The following is a 12,648-nucleotide window of genomic DNA, read 5'->3' on the forward strand; positions in this document are numbered from 1 at the left end:
CTGTTATTTCTTCATTTAACACCCTCTCATTATCTCCCTTCACACCATGGTCATGACTTGCTGAATGAGTCTGTCCATTCATCAGCGTTCTTAAACTAGAATGTTTAGGCATATCCAACAAACAAAACTGAGGGTCCTCGGTGGGGCACTACCTCCTGGGGACCATAGTGTTTCTTGAAAATGAGTGCTTATCTCATGGGTGTTCACGTTCCAAGCCAAATCCACTGTGCAGGCTGCATTTGTCCTGCAAGTTGTTAGTATGAGACCCTGCCTCACCTCAGTCTTCTCATTTAGTACTCATCACAATTGTGCATGTATGCATTTTTGTTCCTATTTAACAGATACTCCAGTGGAAGCTCAGCCTCAAATCTGATGACATGAATCACTTTTATGTCCTTACGTCCTTGTCACTTCAGCTATTTCCAAGACCACAACCTAGAAATTGTGAGAAGCCTACCCAGGACCACACTGACAACACAGTCTTCCGTGGTTCAACCTCCCGCCCCTTCCCGGTGCCAGTGTTCCCAAATGCAGGGGGATTTCAGACCTTCAGCTTTTCATTTATCTCCGAGGCACAGATGCCGAGGTATCCCCATGTCTGTCTTCAGAGTCTCATTTGCAAATTGGCAGCTTCATACCACTCTCGCTATCTGCATTGCTCTATTTACACCTGAGCTGATGTGTACCCGAGGAAAGTGTGCTGTGACCCAGTGCTTGGGTGACTCGTCTAAAGCCATTCAGAGTGTCTAACTCCTGGTGCATGGGGAGCCTTGCTGGGTCATCTTCTCATCTCTGCCCGGCCACTAATGCTTGCCTTTTTTTTTTTTTTTTGAGACGGAGTCTCGCTCTGCCACCCAGGCTGGAGTGCAGTGGCCAGATCTCGGCTCACTGCAAGCTCCACATCCCGGGTTCACGCCATTCTCCTGCCTCAGCCTCCCGCGTATCTGGGACTACAGGCGCCCGCCACCTCGCCCGGCTAGTTTTTTGTATTTTTTAGTAGAGACGGGGTTTCACCGTGTCAGCCAGGATGGTCTCGATCTCCTGACCTCATGATCCGCCCGTCTCGGCCTCCCAAAGTGCTGGGATTACAGGCTTGAGCCACCGCGCCCGGCCTGCCTTTTAAGACTGTAGATGAAAAAGGTCAAACTCTGAAAAATATTTGAAAAGAATTCTACCAAGCCAGATATAAGGGACCAATAGCCTGTGACATAGCTCTAGGAAATCATGAGAACATGCACCCAAGGTACTTGGGCTCCAGCCTGGTTTTATACATTTTAGCGAGATGTAAGACATCAATCAATACAGGTGAGATGTACATTGATTCTGCTCAGAAAGGCAAGATAACTTGAAGTGGGGAGAGGGGTTTCCAGATCATAGGTCGATTAAAAAATTTTCTGTTGGCAATTGGCTGAAAAAGTTCATCTAAAGACCTGGACTCAATAGAAAGGAATGTCTGGGTTAAGATAAAGGGTTGTAGAGACCAAGGTTTTACCATGTCGATAAAGCAAAATGAAACCAAAGTAAGACTTGAACTTGAGAGGCTTTGAATATGGAAGAGGCCCAAGCCCAGGAATACAGGAGGCCCCCAGAAGTAGGAAAAGGCGTGAAAATCATTTCTGCACTAGAATCTCCAAAAGCCCTGCTGACACCTTGACCAATAAGAAATATAATCAATTTATTTCATTTTAAGTCACTGAGTTTGTGATAATTTGTTACAGCACCAATAGGAAGCTAAAACATCCCATCACCCCTCTTTGACTAGACCCCTTTTAACTCAATTACTCCAGCAGTAAAGATTTTTTAAAAGCAACAATAAATTCAATGAAATGTTACATACATTTATGTAATCACAATAGCTTTTTCATATATTTGAAAAATAATGTATTTATATAAATGCATATGTATAAGTGTGTCATTAGAGTTAGGATAAACCATATGAAACTGCTATTTACATAGGACAGGAATGGAATATTAGCAATATGATATACTTCAATCTTATATATATGTGGTAGGCAGCATTATTTCGTGTATCAATAATGGCTGGTGCATACGTGGTTGTGAGGACAGCTGTTAGGTACTCTATAGCCCCACCATAGTTTTGGTCCATACTTTGGTCCAGACTTTGGGAATCGTCTCTCTGAGGATGAAGATAGCTAGAAGATAAATGTATCTATAAACCTATGTTTATAGTTCCTACTGCTTCTTCCTAGAGCATATAAGTAATCAACATGACTGTGAGGGAAACAAAAAGCATGTTTTATGACAAGTGACACCACTCCTTAGCATGTCAATAGATTTGCCTTAAGCAGAAATGTTTCCTCTTAAATTAGTGCAACTGAATCTTAATGTTCCTATGCTGATATGTGTGCATCTGTGTGCACAGGTGTGTGAAGTCAGTGAATTGGAATCCACCTGCAGAAAGCCCAGAGTAAGCCTAAGGAAATGAACCTTTGGGAGAGTCAAAGGTTTCTCTAATAAGACATCTATGTGTTTAAGTAAACCAGGGCAATGAGACAGTCCCAACCACTTTTATTTTCCCCTAACTCAACAGGAGAAAAAGAAAGCTAGTTAAGAGAGAAAAGAAGATGATGTGAGAGAGAAGGAAGAGAAAAAGGAGGAGGTGGAGGAAGAGGAGAAAAGGGAGAAAGGAACAAGAGGAAGGAAAGGAGGGAGGGAAGGAGGGAGAGAGAGAAAATATAGAGACGAAATAAAAGAGAAGCCGTTAGTGTCACACAGTTCACATTCCCTTCAGATATATTGTTCCTTTTGAAAATAGGCTTGTGATTCCCAGATAATAATATTTGATATTATTAAATCACTGATAATGATATATTAAATTATTTGTTTTGCTACTGCTATTGAAAACATGTTAGTTAACTAGTGTAACACCCTAAAACTACAGTAAAAGCCATTGGATCCAACTAAGTTTACTTTTTAGCATTATCTGAGAAATGACTGATTTAGCTTTAGCAGTCAAGTATGTGTCTAATTTGTCACTGTTAGATTCAGAAAAGCTGGGTTGTTCTTTGATTTATAATATAATAAAGGACTCTGTTTATCATTGACTTTAAAAAACCTAAACTGATGTGCACCCTAGAAAAGTGTGATATAACCCGCTACTTGACTCAGTTTCTTTAACAAATCAATTTCTTCAAAAAAGAATAGGAAATACGCTGAATTAAAAAGGATCAATGGGATAAAGCAAAGAAAGTTTGCGGAATATTATTTGGTCCACATGTGAAAAAACCAAACACAAAACACTTTTTTGATATGATTAGAGGTATTTTAATAGGGTGTTATTGTTATGTTACTGAGAAATTATTACTAATCTTGTTAAGTGTTGCAAAGGCATTGAGACTACGCTAAAAAAAGATGATTTTTATTTTGAATTATAATATGGTGAAGTATGGAAGTGAAATGCAGGAAGTCTTGGATTTGCTTTTAAAGTACTTCAACAACAACAGTTAAAACAGAGATAAATGGAACAAGTGCAGCAGAATCTAGATTACTGTTAGGTCTGGACTTGTATGTTTGAAAATTTCTACCATGTCACAAATATAGGTTTTGAAATGATCCTGAAAAAATACCATTACTCTAATTCCCATTTAAAAAAGAAACTTGTTTGTCCCAAACATCCCCAGATGAGCTGTTGGATCTTTCCCCTGTCCCCTCAATCCCCTAATCTATATACATAAATCACAGCACGTGCTCATTATCATGAATTTACTTCCTTCTCTCCCTAACCAGAGGGAGGTTGCCTGGTGAAAGAGAGCATATAAGCAACTTCAATTTTAATTCAAATCTAATGTGCTGGAAATGGTTCATGGAGCATAATAAGCTCCATAAGGTAGAACTTATAAATACGTCTAAGGTTATGGGCAATGCTGGTTTCTCTGAGAGTCAAAGGTTACCTTATGGTCTCGTCACCTCTGCCTTTTCTGGAAATTTGCTCCATTGGTCTCTTCGGTACCTTTGATGTTCCTCTTTACTTTGTATATTCGAGCACGTTAAAGTCTCCATCCAAAACCAACACCGGATTAACCAACAGTTCTTTCCTTGACTTGCTTCCAGTCAAGCTTGTAGTCCTTCTATATTGTCTGTTGCCATCAATAATGTTTGCTCTGCGGCTGCTATAGTCTGAATGTATCCCTCCCAAATTCATATGTTGAAGCTTAATGGCCAACGTGATAGTATTAAGAGGTGGGACCTTTAGGAGATGATTAAGCTGTGAGGGAAGAGCCTTCAGAAATAGAATAGGGAGTTTATTAAAAAGTTTGAAGAGGCCGGGCGCAGTGGCTCACGCCTGTAATCCCAGCACTTTGGGAGGCCGAGACGGGTGGATCACGAGGTCAGGAGATCAAGACCATCCTGGCTAACACGGTGAAACCCTGTATCTACTAAAATACAAAAAAAAAAAAAAAAAAAAAAAAAATTAGCCAGGCATGGTGGCGGGTGCCTGTAGTCCCAGCTACTCAGGAGGCTGAGGCAGAAGAATGGCGTGAACCCGGGAGGCAAAGCTTGCAGTGAGCCGAGATAGCGCCGCTGCGCTCCAGGCTGGGGGACAAAGCAAGACTCTGTCTCAAAAAAAAAAAAAAATTTGAAGAAACGTGTTTCTTCCCTCCCACCTCCCTCCATGTGAGGACACAGCAATGAGTTGCCATATTGGAAGCAAAGAACAGTCCTTACCACACACCCAATCTGCCAGCACCTTGACCTTGGACTTCTAGCCTCTGAAACTGTGAGAAATAAATTTTTATTGTTTATAAATTACGTAGACTCTTGTATTTTGTTATAGCAGCACAAATGAACTGAGACAGTAGCTCACATTCACTTTCCCACTGACTAGAAACAGACATGAGGTCACTGTTCTCTACACATTTTCCTCCGTTAAGAGTCCACAGAATCATTCTGCTCTCAGGCTCAGTAAAGAACATGACTGTTAACTCGCTCAGGCACCTTCTCTCTTCCTTTCACTGCCGCTGCTCATAGGTCTACTCTATAAAAGCTGAAGCTAATAACCTAATTTATTGAGCACCTACTATAGTCCCAGACACTCTGTCAATCATTTTATATGCCTTATTTCACTTAATTCTGAACAAACTACATGGATGATTTTAATATCTCCATTTGCATTAATTGAGGATTAAAGAAGTTCAAGTGACTGACCTGAGGTCACATAGCCGCATAGTAAATAGTTGCAGAATAAAGATATAAATCTATGATAAAGCATATATGTACACATACACACATACATTAACATATGCATACATATAATATTGAATTATAATTTGGAAAAATAAAGTAAAGTAAAAAGAAAGACAGCGAAAAGGGATGCTATATTGAAAAGTCCTCTAGGCAGATGACACCTAGGCTGAAAGCTCAATACAGTGAGACAACAGGCCATTAGGCTGGCAGAGTAAGAGTGGCCCAGGTAGAAGAAACAGCAAATGAAAATGTCTCAAGATTACATTAATCATAATTTATTGAGGTAAAATTCACATAACATAAAAGTATTTTTTTTTTTTTTGGATGGAGTCTTGCTCTGTTGCCTAGGCTGGAGTCCAGTGGTAGGATCTCGGTTCACTGCAACCTCTGCCTCCCAGGTTCAAGTGATTCTCCTGCCTCAGCCTCCTGAGTAGCTGGGACTACAGCTGTGCCACCACACCCAGCTAATTTTTTTATATTTAATGGAGATGGGGTTTCACCATATTGGCGAGGCTGGTCTTGAACTCCTGACCTTGTGATCTGCCCGCCTTGGCCTCCCAAGTGCTGGGAATACAGGCGTGAGCCACCACACCCAGCCAAAAGTAATCATTTTAAAGGAAAAATTCACTGTCATTTATTAAATTCACAGTATTATGTCACCACCACCTCTGTCTAATTCCAAATAATTTTCGTCATTCCAAGTAAAACCTCTTGCCCATTACACAGATTTTCTCCACTACCCCCAGCCACTGGCAACCACCAATCTGCTTTCTGTCTCTATGGATATATCTATTCTGGATATTTCCTTAAATTGAATCATGTAATATACACTTTTTGTGTTTGGCTCCTCTAATTTAGCACAATGTTTTTTGGAGGTTCATCCACACTGTAGCACGTATCAGTTTGTCAGTCCTTTTTTATGGCTAAATAATATTCCATTGTATGTATATACTATAATTTGTTTACGTATTCATTTATTGATGGACATTTGCATTGTTTCACCTTTTGGCTATTGTAAATCATGTGCTGTGAACATGTGGGTACATGTACTTACTCAAGTTCTCGTTTTCAGTTCTTTTTGGTATATATCAAGGAGTGGAATTGCTCCTCGATTTATACCAAAATCAGATGGTAATTTATGTTTAACTTTTGGGAAATAACAAAGTTGTTTTTCCCAGTGGCTGCATAATTTTATATCTTCATCAACAATGTGTAAGGGTTCTAATTTCTCCACATTCTCATCCCTAGATTAGATTTTTATAGATGTTTTCAATTCAAAGTTACGAGTTCACTAAATTGGAACTGAACAAATGAGTAGCAGAGAATTGGAAATGAATGTGGAGAGTAGTCTGGGCCAGAGCTCATTAGGGCCTGTTGGCCATAGTGAGGAATACGCAAGAACTCATTGTTTAGAACAATATCAAGAAATTTTCCACTGCGTTTTCCTGTAGAAGTCTTATAGTTTTAAATCTTACATTGAAGCCTTTCATCCAGTTTGAATAGAATTTTGTGTGTGGTATGAGATAATGGTTTAATTTCATTCTTCTGCATGTGGATACTCAATTTTCCCAGTGCCATGTATTGAAGAGACTGTGCTTTCCCCATTGTGTGTTCTTGGCCCCCTCCTTCAAGTTTAACTGATTGTATATACATTGGTTTATTTCTAGGCTTTTAATTCTGTTCCATTGGTCTATATGTATGTCTTTATGCCAGTACTATAATGTTTAAATTACTGAATATTATAATATATTCTGAAATCAGGAAGTGTGAGACCTCCAGCTTTGTTCTTCTTTCTCAAGGTTGGTTTGGCTGTTTAGGGTATTTTGTGGTTCCATACGAATTTGAGGGATGATAGGAAGCTAAGTGAGGACTGTGAATAAGAGAATATATATGATTCTGGCTGTTTTATGGAAATGGAATGTAGAGAGGCAAATTTAGAAGCAAAGAGACCTGGTATAAATCTATTACAGAAAGCCATGTAAGGCAGAAGGGTTGCTCAGTGCAGGCTGGTAGCAGTGGGAGGGGTACGAAGGGGTTGGATTTAGGACGCACTGGAAGTATCTTGTAGCAGCAGACACTGATGACTTCCACACATGTACCTCCCATTCTGATCTCTCCTGTCAACTCACACTCCTACTCGCTATTCACCATCTCCACCAGGAAATTCAAAGGGTGACTCAAACTAAAAGTTGTTTTTCTGCACCACTCCTTCCACCCCCACCACCCATCACCTTCCTCCTCTACAGCTGTTGCTCCTCATCTCACCTCCTGGCATCCGAACCTTGCAGCTGTCATTGACTCCTCTTTTCTCCTCCACCCCACTTCGAGTTCATTCACAAAACATGCTGGCTCGATCTTCAAAATATACTCCCAAGTGTATGCAACTAAGATTTGGGTTGCTTCTTCTGACCCGAGGGAGTGATATTTAGAAACGTAAGCCTGGTTAGGTCACTCTTCTTCCGACTGTGGAAGTGTTTCTTTTTCTCAGAATGATGTTCAAACCTGAGCCATGATCCATAAGGACCTTCCTGCTGACCTGGGCCTGGATTCCTCTCTGATGCCATCTTCCCCCTCCTTGCTTCCTGCTCGCTGGCTTCCCGCTACCCCGGGCCTGGATTCCTCTCTGGTGCCATCTCCCCCTTCCCTGCCTCCGGCTCGCTGGCTTTGGACAGGAACCTGCGGCCCTCCTCTTACTGTTTCCTCCCACGGAAGTATCCTGCCCCGAGACAGCTCCGTGTCGTGTTCCTGCTCACATGGGACATTTTGACAAGTGCTTTTCTGTCCTCCATCCCCTTACCCTCCTTTATTTTTGTTTAGGCACCTACAAACTATATGTTCTTATTTTCGATTTCCCTCTAATAGAGGGTAAATTCTATAAGAACAAAGTCTGTTTTAATCACAGCCATGAGAGACTTATAGGAGCATTAGGTATAAAATAGCTACCCAATCAATATCTGCTGAATGAACGAATGAATGAGTATACATTTGTTTTTGGAAACTTCTCAAACCATGCTATTCCTCTGCCCTCACACCAACACAACAAAAAATCAACACAGAATACTTCTGTGACTATCGTGGGCAGGGCGTTCCCCGCCAACAAGTAGCAGACACCAGCTGGGTGTCATCCAGTTCAGTTCTGACAGTGGCAGATTCCACAGATTGAGGACTCAGTCGCCAAGACTGCCTCCCTTCAGACAGCAGTTGCGATTCCAGGCCTCCAGATCTGACCAACAGACTTCAAATTGGGGTTCCCACCACCCCCTCTTTGGGTTTGATTAATTTGCTGAAGCAGCTCACAGAGCTCAGGGAACCACTTCCATTTACCCATTTACTATGCAGGTTGTTACAAAGGATACAGATGAGGCGATGCAGAGGATGAGGTATAGGGGAAAGGGGCACAGAGCTTCTATGCCCTCCCCAGCTCCATCCTCCAGGAACCTCCAAGGGTTCAGCTCTGCATAAGCTCCCTCAACTCTGCCCTTTTGGGGTTTGATGGAGCCTTCCTTACACAGGCATGACTGAAGAATGGACAACTATGTCAAAATGTGATTGGACAAAAGGGTATGATCTAAATCCAGGGAGCCCTGTGAGTTCAGACTTGACTTGGCCCCTCCGTGCAGCCTGCCTTCCTCCAGGCTGTGGGGCAGGACCCTCTCTGGAATTAGGATCTCATGACCCACAGAGTCCCGACTCAGGCAGGTGAAAGGAGGGCAGGAGAAGTTCAGAGAGAAATCCTGTTTATTGTTACAGGAGCTGTGGTCTGTCCTCCAGCTCCTTAATGTCCTTTATTTTTCTTTGCATACCTATACATTTTTATTTTTATTTTCTATTTCCCTCTAATAAGACGGTAAATTTCATGAGAACAGAGTCTGTTTTATTCATACCCATGTGAGGCTAATAAGGGTTAGGTCTGAAATAGGCACTCAAATATCTGCTAAATGAATGAATAAATGTACAGTGTTTAAAGCCATGGGACCAGATGAAAGTTACACTAGGTAGTAAGTATAAATAGCAAAAAGAATAAGGCCAAGGACTTATTCTTAAATAAGTTTTTATTTAAAACATTCCTAAAACATCCCAACATTTAGAGACTGGGAATAGGAGGTGGATCTGGAGAAGATGGAGCAGCGCTCTGGGCGTAGGACGGAATCCAGACAATGGCCTAGGAGCCCAGTGGACAACTGTTCCCGAGAAAGTGATCAACCGGGTCAGGTGCACGTGAGGTGACTGTTGAGAAAAAGGCTAAGAATTAGCCATTGAATTAAAGTATTAGAGCATTTTCTGAACAACCTACACCGGTGTTCTCCTTCTGCTATACACAGCGGGTCTGGAGGATCTCTGATTTGCCATGTCCTAAAACTCAAGGTTATATCTGTGGGAGCAGCCTCTCTTCAGCCTGAGTACACATGCCTGGGTGTTCTGCAGGTCTTCACAGTCAGTGTGGCCAGAGCTATAGTATGTTCTCTGCTTCCTCATTTTTTCTGCTGTCTGATTCTTGACATCATTTAGCAGAACTTCTCTCTCTCTCCCATGTTAGAAATCCCGGTGTCATCCCCACCTTTTCCCTTGAGCCCCCACTGGATTCCAGTAGTTATTTACCAGATCGTCTTCACTGCATCTTCTAAAACTTGGCAGTAATGCAATGCTTGAGCTGTCCAACTGTTATTATTTCTTGCTTATGTTATTCTAGTAGGCTCTTAACTGATCTCTTTATCACCATCTTCTTCTCACTCTGGCTTATCCAATACATCACAATCATCATTATATTGATTAAATTTTAAAAGAGCTAAAACCTGATGGGTTTATAATTCAAGTTTCTTAGATAAATCTTTTTTTTTTTTTTTTTTTTTTGAGACGGAGTCTTACTCTGTCACCCAGGCTGGAGTGCAGTAGGGTAATCTCGGCTCACTGTAACCTCCACTTCCCGGGTTCAAGTGATTCTTCTGCCTCAGCCTCCCAAGCAGCTAGGACTACAGGCACGTGACACCACACCTGGCTAATTTTTGTATTTTTTAGTATAGACGGGGTTTTACCAGATCGGTCAGGCTGGTCCCGAACTCCTGACCTCGTGATCGCCTGCTTCGGCCTCCCAAAGTGCTGGGATTACAGGCATGAGCCACCGTGACAGGCCAATAAATCTTAATAATTAAAAGTTATATATGGTAACAAGTAACAATTTAAAAGAATACATTTTGTAATTGATAAAATTTTAAATCTTTAGCTACATACACCAAGTGCTTCACAATCCTGGGCATCTTATTATCTGACACCATCTTCAGTCTCACCATTGCTTCTTCCCCGTATGTCTATGACCCTGAACCAATTATGGAGAAATAAGAGGTGATTTTCAAGGAGTTCCTTTGCCTGAATGTCACTCACTCTCTCTTTAATTGCTTGGTAAACTCCTATTCCTTGAAGAGTCAGTTGAAATAATATCTCACTTTCCTCCACCAATGTCACCAATTAACTGTCCTGCCCTTGTTGCTATGATGACACTTTACTTGGGCCACATCCACTTAGGACATTGCTCCTCAGCGTCTTTTTATCTCACCTTGTCCTCAACGAACAGCTGAAATTTTCTGTTACCTGTCTTTGTTTCACCATGCTGGCCACAAACACTTTAGATGCATTTATTCCATGGGTGGAATGTTGGCGAGTAATTTATCATATTAACTAATGAATAATAACTATTGACATTACAGTCCCGATCTAGGGGACACCAATAACATCTCTGAAAGTATAGGGACTGTGTTGATACAAGCATGCAATCCACTGCTACCCAACAACTGCTCACAAAAAACAAAGCCAGAAACAGCGAAACAACCTATGTATTGTCTTGCAACTCTTTTCTGTCTTTCTTCTCAACAATTTCCAGGTCTGTCTGGGGTTCCCACTTCTGTATTTTTCTGGAAGAAATGGTGGATTTCTGGATCATTAATTTCCTTTTGAATAATTGAATACTCTTTTGAGAAATCTCTCAAGAAGAGGACAAAACTGTGTGAACCTGTTATCAGACAATTGTTAGACTTTGACCCAGTAGATAGTAACTTGCCATGGAAAAATCAGGATGAGCTTAATACAGATCCCACTCATTGCTTTTACGGCAAATATGTATTTTAATACCATGCTAGCATCAAAGTAAATAGTAATGCAAGGACAGTCCTTTATTGACAAGCTCAAACACTCAGTTCATATTATTTATATCTTAATGGTCTAATATTACATACACTGCTGTGAAAAACTGAAAATAAATGCACACACATTTGTGTTGATGGCATGGATGTTTGTCATTGACTTATATCTGAGCTAGGATACACACCATTCCAGGAGGATCCCTGCTAAGTAGGAACAGTGGTCAGAGTCTGGGAGAACACTTCTGTATCAGAAAATAGAGGTTATATGAAATATACAGAAAGAGGTATAGTCACACTGCCGATTTTAATAAATCCAAAGAAAATATACATGGGTTGCAAATATAGTGCTCTAACACTTCCTGCAATTCAGTAATTATCTCAATCCATCTCATGAAATAATCTTGGGAAAATGGTGAGTAGCCAACTAATGTGTGATAATGTTTGTTGTTTGTTTGTTTGTTTTGAGACTAGGTCTCACTCTTGTCACCCAGGCTGGAGTGCAATGGCACAACCTCAGCTCACTGCAACCTCCACCTCCTGGGTACCAGCGATTCTTCTGCCTCAGCATCTGGGGTAGCTGGGATTACAGGTGCCTGCCACCACGTCTGGCCAATTTTTGTATTTTTAGTAGAGATGGGAGTTTCACCCTGTTGGCCAGGCTGGTCTCGAATTCCTGACCTCAGGTGATCCACCTGCCTCAGTCTCCCAAAGTGCTGGGATTATAGGTGCGAGCCACCATGCCCAGCATGTATGATAACTTTATTTTTGAGATATTATTAATTAACTGTTCTGTTAATTCTTTCATCTAAAATTATAAATTATGTATCTGCTATCCACCAGACATTGGGGATCAATATAGCAAAAACAGAACGGAAAAGCCTACTCATGGGTTCATTGATCTTATGCTCTGGCAAGATGATAAAGTCAATTGAACGTGCAAATAAGTAATATATCAGAGGGTGGTTAAGTGCTATGAAGTACAATAAAAAATTAAGCTGCGAAAGTCAGGGTAGCGAATTATCAGTGCTATTTGCCCACGATTTGGTTGAAGAAAAAAATTAAATAAGTCCTTTATGAAACCTGTGACCAGTGTCATGATGGGGAGGTGATGGGGGCCAAGGGGAAGCACTACAAAGGGAAATGCACCTGAGTGGTCAGGGTGGACCACAGGGAATACACAATATTAAGTGGAGACCCGAAAAATAAATTCAATGTATTTAGCAGAGGAAATACCACTTTTGAAATACCATCTAAGTCAGGAGGGAGCTTGTGGTGAGAAACTGAACATTTAGGCAGAGGCTGATTGTAT

This window comes from Macaca nemestrina, chromosome 14 (assembly GCF_043159975.1).
Source record: "Macaca nemestrina isolate mMacNem1 chromosome 14, mMacNem.hap1, whole genome shotgun sequence".
Taxonomy (NCBI): Eukaryota; Metazoa; Chordata; class Mammalia; order Primates; family Cercopithecidae; genus Macaca; species Macaca nemestrina.